The sequence below is a fragment of the Pongo pygmaeus genome, chromosome 22 (genome assembly GCF_028885625.2).
Source record: "Pongo pygmaeus isolate AG05252 chromosome 22, NHGRI_mPonPyg2-v2.0_pri, whole genome shotgun sequence".
NCBI lineage: Eukaryota > Metazoa > Chordata > Mammalia > Primates > Hominidae > Pongo > Pongo pygmaeus.
In genome coordinates this window covers 14,915,640-14,928,016 of record NC_072395.2, presented here as the reverse complement: position 1 = coordinate 14,928,016, position 12,377 = coordinate 14,915,640, and the positions used below count along the sequence as shown (strand labels likewise).

General features: G+C 44.6%; 1 pseudogene; it reads left to right on the top strand.

Moving 5' to 3' along the window:
- Window positions 1-1,647: 1,647 nt before the first annotated feature.
- On the top strand, window positions 1,648-3,563 carry LOC134738944 (cell division cycle protein 27 homolog; annotated as a pseudogene).
- The last annotated feature ends 8,814 nt before the right edge of the window (window positions 3,564-12,377 follow it).

Here is a 12,377-nt window from a genome sequence, read left to right as displayed (position 1 = left end):
TCAACTCTGTGAGATGAATGCACATATCAGGAAGAAGTTTCTCGGAATGATTCTGTCTAGTTTTTATATGAAGATAATTCTTTTTCACTACAGGCATCAAACGGCTCAGAAATATCCATTTGCAGATTGTACAAAAATACTGTTTCCAATCTTCTCAATCAAAAGAAAAGTTCTGCGCTGTGATATGAATCCAGGCATCACAAAGAAGGTTCTCAGAAAGCTGCTTTTTAGTGTTTTTGTGAAAATATTTCCGTTTTCACCATAGGCCTAAAAGCACTGCAAATATCCATTTGTGGATTCTACAAAAAGACTGTTTTGAAACTGCTCAATCAAAAGAAAAGTTCAACTCTGTGAGATGAAAGCCCACATTGCAAAGCATTTTCTCAGAAAGATTCTGTCTAGTTTTTATGTCAAGGTACTTCCTGTTTCATCATAGGCTGTGAAGGGCTCACAAATATCCATTTGCATATTTTAAAAAAAGACTGTTTCCAAACTGCTCAAACAAAAGAAAGGTTCAACTCTGTGAGATGAATGCACACATCAGAAAGTACTTTCTCAGAATGCTTCTGTCTAGTTTTTATGTGAAGATATCTCTTTTTCACCTTAGGCCTCAAATGGCTAAGAAATATCCCTTTGCAGATTTTACAAAAAGACTGTTTCCAAACTGCTCAATAAAAAAAAGTTTCAACACTGTGAGATGAATACACACATCAAAAAGAAGTTTCTCAGAAAGCTTCTGTTTTCTTTTTATTTGAAAATATTTCCCTTTTCACCATAGGCCTCAATGGGCTCAGAAATATCTCTTTGCAGATTCTACAAAATGACTGTTTAGAAAACTGCTGGATCCAAATTACACCATTATGGCTCACACACTGCAGCCTCAACCTCCCCAGGGTTAGGCTATTCCTCAAGGGATCCAAAAGCCTCGGCCTCCCAAAGTGTTGGGGTTACAGGCGTGAGCCACCAACACCTGGCCTGAGTTAATACATCTGGTCTCACTACGTCTTAACCACACATCCATGAAGAACTCAAGTCAAGAGAGAGTTGGCAAGAGACTCTCAGCATTCTCTCCCAAAGCAGTGAGGTGGATGGCAGACGTGTGTCCCGAGCTCCTGGGGTTTTAGGTGACCATGTGTAGAGGAGAGATTTCCAATGTTTCCAGAGAGGCATGAGCCAAAGTTATTCGGGGCATCCGAACACGAGATGGGGTTTCTGACAGCAACTTAAGGGCCAGGAAGGGCCAGAATCTGCCAAGACCCATGTCCCAGGGTGGGGCCAATGGAACCCAAGGTAGAGGGAGTCAGCGGTCCTCACAGAGAGGACCCCAGCCCTAGGCCCCGCTGTGCAGACCAAATCAGAAGGAAGAGAGTCCTTCGTCCTACATGCCACATCCCTCCAATGAACTTGGGAGTGGATCTGTTTCCCAAAAATGAGGTGACCTTCGCTTTGCAATGGATCACAAGTGGCCGGGCTTTCCAGAGTCGGCAGGATAAAGAAGTCATTCTGGCTCGGCCACCCCCATCCCCCGGTAACTGGCGAATTTAAATGAGCCGAGGCTGGCCGGGCCGGAGCCTCTACAGGGGGGAGGGGGGTGGGTGGGGTGGGGGTTTCCTGAGGCACTGCAGAAATTGGGCCTTTGCCTCGAGGATGACAGTGCTGCAGGAACCCTTCCAGGCTGCTATATGGCAAGGACTAAACCACTATGCTTACCGAGATGGGGTTTTCCTCACAGAATGCCTTTATGCAGAAGTACACTCAGAAGAAGCCTTGTTTTTAATGGCGACCTGTTCTTACCTCCCAGGAAAGGCCTATAAAGCATATAGACTCTTGAAAAGACACCGTTGTCCTACACCGCAATGCAAATACCTGCTTGCAAAATGTTGTGTTGATCTCAGTAAGCTTGCAGACTGGGAACAAATATTATCTGGTGGAGTGTGTAATAAGCAGAAAAGCCATGGCGATATTGTTACTGAGTTTGGTGATTCAGTTTGCTTTCCCCTTCCATTGTTGGGACGTGTATATTGCAAGACAGATCGGCTTGCCAAAGGATAAGAATGTTACCACAAGAGACTTAGTTTAAATCCTTTCCTCTGGTATCCCTTTGAATCATTATGTGAAATAGGTGAAAAGCCAGATCCTGACCAAACATTTAAATTCACATCTTTACAGAACTTTAGCAACTGTCTGCCCAACTCTTGCACAACACAAGTACCTATTCACAGTTTATGTCACAGACAGCCTGAGACCATTCTTATGGAAACACCCCAGGACACAACTGAATTAAACAGAGTCAATTTAGAATCTTCCAATTCAAAGTACTCCTTGAATACAGATTCCCCAGTGTCTTTTATTGATTCAGCTGTAATTTTACCTGAAACTGTCCCACTGGGAACAGGAACTTCCATATTATATAACAGGGTCAAAATAAACCAAAAACTGGTCGAAGTTTATTAACAGGACCAGCAGCTCTTAGTCCATTTACCCCAAGTTTTGGGATTTTGCCATTAGAAACCCCAAGTCCTGGAGATGGATCTTATTTACAAAACTACACTAATATACCTTCTGTAATTGAAGTGCCATCAACCAGAGCCCCTTCAAAAAAGTCTGTTGCCAGAATTGGCCAAACTGGAGCAAAGTCTGTCTTCTCGCAGAGTGGAAATAGCCGAGAGATAACTCCAATTCTTTCACTAACAGAAAGTTCTGGTCCATAAATAACTACAACACTTCAGGTAATGAGCTCCACTATGACACCTCCCCCAAATGCACTGCATTGAAGAAGTTCATGACTCTTTACTAGTGACAGTTCCACAACCAAGGAGAATAGGAAGAAATTAAAAATGAATTTTCCACCTAAAATCCCAAACAGAAAAACAAAACGTAAAACTAATAAAGGAGGAATAACTCAATCTAATATAAATGACAACCTGGAAATTACAAAATTGGACTCTTCCATCAATTCAGAAGAGGAAATATCCACAATCACACCTCAGATTCAGGCTTTTAATCTACAAAAAGCAGCAGCAGAAGGCTTGATGAGCCTTCTTCATGAAAGGGGGAAAGGTTATTTAGCTTTATGTTCATACCCCTTCAAAGAAGCTATAAATATTTTGAGCCATTTACCTTCTCATCACTACAATACTGGTTGGGTACTGTGCCAAATTGGAAGGTCCTATTTTGAGATTTCAGAGTACATGCAAGCTGAAAGAATATTCTCAGAGTTTAGAAGGATTGAGAATTATAGGGTCGAAGGCATGGAAATCTACTCTACAACACTTTGGCATCTTCAAAAACATGTCGCTCTTTCATTTCTGTCAAAAGACTTAACAGACATGGATAAAAATTCACCAGAGGCCTGGTGTGCTGCAGGGAACTGTTTCAGTCTACAACGGGAACACCATATTGCAATTAAATTCTTCCAGAGAGCTATCCAAGTGGATCCAAATTATGCTTATGCCTATACTTTATTAGGGAGAGAGTTTGCCTTAATTGAAGAATTGGACAAAGCGTTAGCTTGTTTTCAAAATGCTATCAGAGTCAATCCTAGACATTACAATGCATGGTAAGTGGTAATGAATTGTAAAGACAAAGTCTTGTTGATGGTGCTGGTAGTCACTAAATTTTTCTTGTTAGATAGCTCTTTATTGTCATGAATTTGGTTACTAATACTTAGGAATGCTACATACTGGTCAATAAGTTCAAACTAACTTTTTTTATGAAATGTATGTCTTTAACAAACTCTTCAGTTAACTAATGATAATAGAATACGAGATGCTTATACTCAACAGTTTCAGTCTTCTACAAAACTTTTGCAGATACTGTAGTTGTGTTTTATTTGTTTGCTTGTTTAGTTTTGTTACTTGATTTGTTACTTTTCCTTCGAACACAGAAATGGTGATTGGGACAAAAAGTGCTTGGGAAATTGGAAAGGAATAGCATAATTCACTTATTGGATAATAGAAAAAAACACTGAAAAAGTTCACTAGTTGCTTTTTGACAATGTTCCAGTTTATTGAGTTATTATTAAGAACTTAATGTATCCTTTATTTAACAGTATCTCTGTTTTATTTTTTGTATTTGTGTATAAGTAGACACATAGGAAATTACTACCCAGTTCATATTGTTATCAACTGAATAACATACGAAAAAGTTTGGTCCTACTTCTGCCTCAACACCATACTTACTGTTGACATTTATTGTATTTCTCTGGACTGACTTAAAAGTTTAAATATCAAGAGAAGGCCAGGCATGGTGGCTCATGCCTGTCATCCCAGCACTTTGGGAGGCCAAGGCGGGCAGATCACAACGTCAAGAGATCGAGACCATATGGTGAATCCCCGCCTATATTAAAAGTATAAAAATTAGATGGGCATGGTGGCAGGCGCCTGTAGTCCCTGCTACTCAGGAGGCTGAGGAAGGATAATCGCTTGAACCTGGGAAGCGGAGGTTGCAGTGAGCCAAGATTATGCCATTGCACTCCAGCCTGGGTGACAGAGTGAGACACCGTCTCAAGAAAAAAATAAAATAAAAATAAAATAAAATAAAATAAAATAAAATAAATATCAAGAGAAAGTATAATTCTGAAGTAGTAACTCTGCGGAAGCTTTTTTGTCAAATACGGTTATCTTTGGGGTTAGTTATTATAGCAGTTGAGTTTCAACACTTGATTTGCTTCTAAATATGAAACATTATATTACTAAAATATTTTTTGATTTGTGATTATGTTGTTTAATGGATTATATATCCTTTTGCAGTAGTAGTTGCAGTGCCTGAAAGATTGCCAAAAAAAAATGCTAGCTATTGCTGACCAATGTAACAATCAACTTGCCAATATTGCCATCTCTTCCGATAGCTATGTTCTCCATAATATTTTAAGAACTCAGTTCTTCATAAGGCTTGTGTTGTTTTTGATTTTTTCCCAAGTCTGATGGATCCTTGTGCTGTTCTTTTTTAAATGTGTATTGTCTGTCCAGCTATTCCGCCGGAGTCACATTCTTAAAAACCTTAACCATATCAAAAATTGTGTTTAAAGGAGGATTATTCAGACTGGCAAGCTTTTAGTAGGAGGAGTTTAAATGCTGACGTATTTAGGTAACTCTAAATACTGAGCAACATTATTCTATCTACAAAATAGATAGCCTTTCTTTTCTTTTCACTTTCACTATCATTAGTACCATGTTTAATACCTCTTCTTCATCTATAACACAATTATAACGATACACAAAGCGACTCAAATAAAGCAGATATATTGTGCTTTAAAAAAAAAAAAGAAGTCATTATATGGCACACAATGAGGTGTGACTCAAATCCAGAATCCCCAGTGAAAACCAATGAAACAGGGTCAAATCCCGTGTCTACTAAAAACAAAAAAATGAGCCAGGCGTGGTGGTGCTGAGGCAGGAGAATCACTCTAACCCAGGAGACAGAGGTTGCAGTGAGCTGAGATCACGCCACTGTACTCCAGCCATGGGGGGACAGAGCAAGACTCCATCTCAGAAGCAAACAAACACAGAAAGCCAATACAGGTGTTTAACTCAACGTGTCAGGCTCCGGTCTCTTGACAGGATACATCCAGCACCCGGGGAAACGATGATGGGTGGGGTGAAATCTATTTTGTGGCCTCAAGGAAGGGTTTGAGAGACAGTCCCACAAACGTGGCGGCCTAAAGAAGCCCCTCTGCCCAAGAAGCGATATTCATTTGTATCCTGTAGCCACCCATGAGGGAGAATCGGGCTCTCTACAGACACACAATCCCCACCCCACCCCACCCCAACCCACCCCCCCACTTCGTGAAATGAGCTCTTGCTCCGTCAGGCTCTATTCAGGCCATGTGGTTTTGTAACCTCCAGCATGTGTGCCTGGGTTGTGGGGTGGGGTTGGGGCGGCTGTGGACAGAAGAGGGGATAAAGCGGTGGTGTCCCATGGGTGCCCAGTATGTGGGACGTGAGTGGGGTGGCCAGAGCCTAGGGAAATCATTACCTGTCAGGACATCTCCCCTCCTTGTCCCCTCTCTGACCTACGCTCCACATCTTTGCAGTTCACTGGGGACCTTGTGGGTGGAAGTCACCATCCCTTTGGACTTTAGCCGAGGAAGGCCAGGCTCCCAAGAGTCTCCCCGGAGCTGGGGTCTTGGGCAGGCTCACAAGGATGCTGAAGGTAATGGTTGGTGACAGTGATGTAAGTTGGAGGCCTCGGGCCAATGCAGAGGTGTCCATTTGACCTCGGTGGGACAGGTCAGCTTTGTGGAGTCCCGTGCATCCTTCCAGAGACTCATCCAGTTCTAGCAAGCATGGTCCCGAGGATCCCAGCCCCCAGCAGAAGCACTTTTGTTCACACTGAATCCTGGGTAGGAAAGTTCCCAGCAGGTTTAGACCTCCTAGCCAAAAAGCCAAAGCCACTTCTGGGATTTTTTTTCAAAGAGCCAGTGGTTCCACAGTGGGCCATGGGTAGTTGTGGAAATGGAGAGAAGTGTTTGCAGATACATATTTCAGACAAAACGGACAGGGCTTGGTCATAGGTCATGAAGGACATGAGCAGATGCACATTGAGAAAACCCTCCCAGCATCCTAGGTGAACAGAGGTATGATTTTTTGAGACAGTCGAGCTAGATGCAACCCCAGATTTTTGGGTTGGATATTTATTAATATGTAGTATCAATGAGGTATCCAAGTCCAGAAATCAACTCTCCAGTTCTGTACAGCATTTTGTAGGGAGATCAAATCTGGGATGTCTAAAGTTAAGAATTCAGGCCGTTGTAATGGATTAGATTAGATGTACTTGAACTTATTTGCCAAGAAAGAGAGGGCGGGAGATAGAGAGAGCCAGAGAGTGATCGAGCAAGAGAGAGAGAGAGACACAGAGACAGAGACAGAGAGACAGACAGAGAGACATAAAGATACACAAAGAGAGAAAGACAGAGAGAGACAGAGATATAAAGACACAGAGAAAGACACAGATGGAAAGAGACAGAGAGAAACGGAAAGAGAGACAGAGACAGAAAGAGAGAGAGAGAGACAGACTGACAGACAGACAGACAGGCAGAGAAAGAGGGTAAGACTGAAAGCAGACACACACACACAGAGACAGAGACAGTTGGAGAGACAGAGAGAAAGAAAGAGAGAGACAGACAGAGGGAAAGAAACAGAGAGAGAAATAGACAGACAGAGGGAGAGACAGAGAGAAAGAAAGAGAGAGACAGACAGAGGGAAAGAAACAGAGAGAGAAATAGACAGACAGAGGGAGAGACAGAAACAGACAGAGAGAGAGAAAGACAGACAGAGACAGAGAGAAACAGACAAGGAGAGAGAGACAGACAGGAAGAGAAAGACAGTAAGACAGAAGACAGGCACAGAGAGAGAGAGACAGAGAGACAGAAACAGAGAGGCAGACAGGCAAAGAGAGAGAAAAAAACAGACAAACAGGGAGAGAGAGAGACAGACAGATAGGGAGAGAGAGAGAGAGACACTGACAGACAGCCAGAGAAAGAGAATAAGACAGAAGACAGACACAGTGAGAGAGACAGAGAGACAGAGACAGAGACAGCAAGAAAAAGAAAGAAAGAGAGATACAGAAAGACAGACAAAGAGACAGACAAAGATGAGACTGACAGAGAGACAGAGAGAGAGAAAGAGAGAGAGAGAGGCAGGCAGAGAAAGAAAGAAAGAATACAGACACCGTGAGAGAGACAGGCAGAGAGAGAGACACACAGAGACAGAGAGACAGAGATAAAGAAAGAGACAGACAGAGATAAAGACAGAGACGGACAGAGAGAAACAGACAGACAGAGAGAGAGACAGACAGGCAGAGAGAGAGAGACAGAAAGGCAAAAAAAGGGAGTAAAACAGAAGACAGACACAGTGAGAGAGACAGGCAAAGAGACAGAGAGAAAAGTAGACAGACAGGAAGAGAGAGAGAGACAGAGAAAGAGAGACTGAGAGACAGAGAGAGGAGGAGGAATGGCATGGTCAGGAAATAATTACACATATTTTTTAACGCTTTTGATTCCGTAAAGGGTGGCCGGGGTGTGCTTTGAGAACAACAACAACAGCAACAAGAGCAGCAGCAGCAGCAGCAAGAGCAGCAGCAGCATTGGCTTATGGATTTCAAGAAAATAAGATGTTCTGAAGTAAACATCAACCGGCTCTTACTACACGTTGAGAGATTCACAAAAGCGCTAGTTAACAACAGGAGAAAACAGCAGCTAACATGTCTTGGGGAAAAGATACGTCTTCTTGAAAATTGGGGATTTCTACTTCACCTGAAAAGAAATACATATGAAAAAGGAAAAACACGAACAAAACAAAACAAAACAAAACAACAAACATGGGCCAAGGCACCGTCCCTGGAAATCTTAAGTGAGCAAAGTATCAGTTTTCAGAAAACATTTCTATTATGGGCAAATACAAAGAACGCCCAGACTAGAGCTGTGACGCCATTCCCATTGTGAAACTATACTGGCTGGAGGGCGGAGAAACTAAAACATCATGATAAAAGGTGATGGAGACCCAGCCAGGGTGAAGCTTTCCTAGGGAGGGAGGCCTGAGGAGGGAATTGGGGGGAAGATACCCCACAACAGCAGACCCGCATGCTTGCCCACGCGGGTCAAGGGCTATGCCATTGGCCCGAGTTGCCTCCAGGGAAGTGGGACAGGGCCACCCCAATCTTCAAAAACGGTGGCCACTGAGTGAGGCCTGATGCCCACCATTGCAAGTGTCAGCCTGGCAAGAATGAGATCGCCGGTAAGGGGTGCGGGAAGGAGAGAGAAGACGGAGGCACACCAGGGTGGCTCCAGAAGATTTCCAAGGAGGGTGTTGGGAGGCAGGGGTGGGGGGTTTGTGGGGAACCGGCCTAAATGACTCACTAAATGAAGATAAAGGGACGTGGGTAGTGGGGGGAGCAGGAGGACGACTTGAAAATTAAAGTGACCCCTCTTAAAACCTAAGTAGAAGAGTCTATGCGCATGAAAGAACCAACACACAAAGAAAACTAAAGCGCTGATCAAGGAAAAATAGGGCCCTCGCCAGGGCGGGGGTTCCCTAGGCAACCAGGGAGAGAGGGAGGGACCTCCAGAAGGGAGAGAGAGAAACCCGTTGCCCTGGCTCAGTGAAGTAAGCAGGACCTCCCTCCATGTCACCTAGACTTTCAATAACAGTGGCCGCTAGATGATGCCCAAAGACAACCAATGCCTGCAAGTGTCAGTCAGCATGGAAAATAATGCATTTATTTATTTATTTATTTATTTATTTATTTATTTATTTAGAGACAGAGTCCTACTCACTCTACAGCCCGGGCTGTAGTGCAGTGGCATGATCTCGGCTCACTGTAGTCTCTGCCTCCCAGGTTCAAGTGATTCTCCCACCTCAGCCTCCCGAGTAGCTGGCATTACAGGTGCATACCCCACCATGCCCGACTCAGTTTAGTATTTCTAGTACAGACGGGGTTTTACCGTGGTGGCAAGGCTGGTCTCGAACTCCCAACCTCACGTGATCCCCTGCCTCGGCCTCCAGAAGTTCTGGGATGACAGAAGTGAGCCACCACGCCCGGCCTTAACCATGTATTTTTGAGTTGAGGAGCTTATCAGGGAAATACGAGAAGTAGGGACGCCACACGTGACAGAGAGAAAAGTCTGAAAATGCCCCTTCCATCCAAGTGGGGACCCGGCCTCAACCTCCCAAAATCTTACACCGAGTGGTGAAGCGTAGCATGGCCCATCTGTGTGGATTCTTCTCGGCCTCTCTAAGCAGGCCCTTCTGACTTTCGTGGAAGGGGCAGGGCCCTCTCCGTCATGGGGGGTCTGACAGACTGACAGAGAAAGAGACAGACATAGAAAGACAGAGATGGACAGAGAGAGACAGAGAGAAACAGACAGAAAGAGAGACAGACAGAGACAGAGACAGAGAGAAACAGACAGGGAGGGAGAGAGACAGACAGAGAGAGAGAGACCGACAGGCAGAGAAGAGAGTAAGACAGAATATAGGCACACAGAGAGAGAGAGAGAGGAAAGAAAGAAAGAGAGAGACAGGCCGGGCGTGGTGGCTCATTCCTGTCATCCCAGCACTTTGGGAGGCTGAGGCTGGTGGATCACGAGGTCAGGAGATAGAGACCATACTGGCTAACTCGGTGAAATCCCGTCTTTATTAAAAATACAAAAAAATAGTCGGGCTTGGTGGCGGGCGCCTATAGTCCCAGTTACTCGGGAGGCAGGAGAATGGCGTGAACCTGGGAGGTGGAGTTTGCAGTCAGCCAAGATGGTGCCACTGCACTCTAGCCTTGGCGACACAGTGAGACTCCATGTGAAAAAAAAAAAGAGAGAGAGAGACAGACAGACAGAGAAAGAGACAGACAGAAATAGACAGAGAGAAACAGAAAGAAAGAGAGACAGAGTGAGAGAGAACAGAAAGGCAGTCAGAGAGAGAGACAGACAGGCAGAGAAAGAGAGCAAGACAGAAGACAGACACAGTGAGAGACAGGCAGAGAGAGACAGACAGAGACAGAGAGAAAGAGAGACTGACAGAGATGAGATAGAGAGAGAGAAACAGACAGAAAGAGAGACAGACAGGCAGAGAGTGAGAGAGAGAGGGAGAGAGACAGAAAGGGAGGAAGAGGGACAGACAGAGAGAGAGATAGACAGGTAGAGAAAGACAGTAAGACAAGATAGGCACAGAGAGAGAGAGTGAGAGAGACAGACAGAGAGACTCAGAAAAAGAAAGAGAGGACAGACAGAGAAAAACAGAGACAGACAGAGAGAGACAGAGAGAAACAGAGACAGACAGAGACAGAGAAACAGACAGAAAGAGAGAGACACAGAGAGAGAAACAGACAGGGAGGGAGACAGAGAGAGATAGACAGGCAGAGAAAGAGAGTTAGAGAGAAGACAGACACAGTGAGACAGGCAGAGAGAGAGAGACAGAGATAGAGAGAAAGAAAGAGACAGACAGAGAAAGAGACAGGTAGAGAAAGACAAAGACAGACAGAGAGAGACAGAGAGAAACACAGAAAGAGAGAAGGTCCTAGCCGAGTAGCGATATAGTGCCTTCTCTTTCATTTTCTCTTTCTTTTCTGGTTTTCTTTTCTTTTCTTTTTTTTTCTTCTCTTCTCTTTTCTTTTCTTTCTTTTCTTTTCTTTCTTTCTATTTATTTATTTAGAGACTGAATCTCACTCTGTCGTCCAGGCTGTAGTGCAGTGGCACCATCCCGGGTCACTGCAACCTCCGCCTGCCAGGTTCAAGTGATTCTCCTGCCTCAACCTCCTGAGTAGCTGGGATTACAGGTGCCGGCCCCAGCGCGCCCGACTCAGTTTCGTATGTTCAGTAGAGACGGGGTTTCACCATGTTGGCTAGGCTGGTCTTGAACTCCTGACCTCGTGACCCACCCACCTCGGCCTCCCAAAGTGCTGGGATGACAAACGTGAGCCGCTGCTTTCAGTGTACAGTGCCATTTATTAGAAATCAGTCATGGGAACACGCACTTATAGGTCATGTGTAGATATTTTATTTATTTATTTATTTATTTACTTATTTATTTATTTATTTTTTGCATGGGAAGGTGGGGGGACAGAGTTTCACTCTTGCTGCCCAGGCTGGAGTGCAATGGCATAGGGGACTCAAACAGTCAATCTGTGGCAGAGAGGACACGTCATTCTGAGTGTAAGGGCCGCAGCGAAAGGTGGCAGGGCCGGCGCTTTTAAAGGCTGAATTCCCTGCGGCTCAGGCCTGTCGTCCCAGCACTTTGGGAGGCCCAGGAGGGCAAATCACTTCAGGTCCGGAGTTCAATACCAACGCGGCAAACATGGAGAAACCCCGTCTCCACTAAAAATAGAAAAATAAGCCGTCTGTTGTGGTGCGTGTCTGTAATCCCAGCTACCGAAGAAGAATCACTGGAAGCCGGAAAGCAGAGGTTTCAGTGAGCCAAGAGAGCGCCACTACCACAGCCTGTGTGACAGAGCGACAGAGACTCAGTCCAAAAAAAAAGAAATGAATAAAAAAAGAAAGAACAGGCCCAAATACTACATTGTCGCTGAATGTTCCCCCAAAAGGCCGGAAACCCCCTGACTCAGGTCAAGGATGTGGTGTTTCGTTTCACTTCTCTCTCTCTCTCTTTCCTTCTCTCCCTCTCTCTCTCTTTCTCCTCTAACTTTCATTTCTTGTTCAAAAATACATGCGCAATATTGTTACATAGGTAAACTTCTGATGGGAGGTTCAGTGTGCAGATGATTTCATCACCCAGACACTGAGCACAGTACTCGACAGTTTTCGTGTTTCGTTTTGTTTTGGTTTCTCCTGAAGCTGTCTCTCCTTCCACCCCTCCTCCCTCAAGTAGGCTCCCACGTCTCTCGTGTCCCTCGTTCTGCCCACGCAGAACTCTCATCTATAAGTTCCCAAT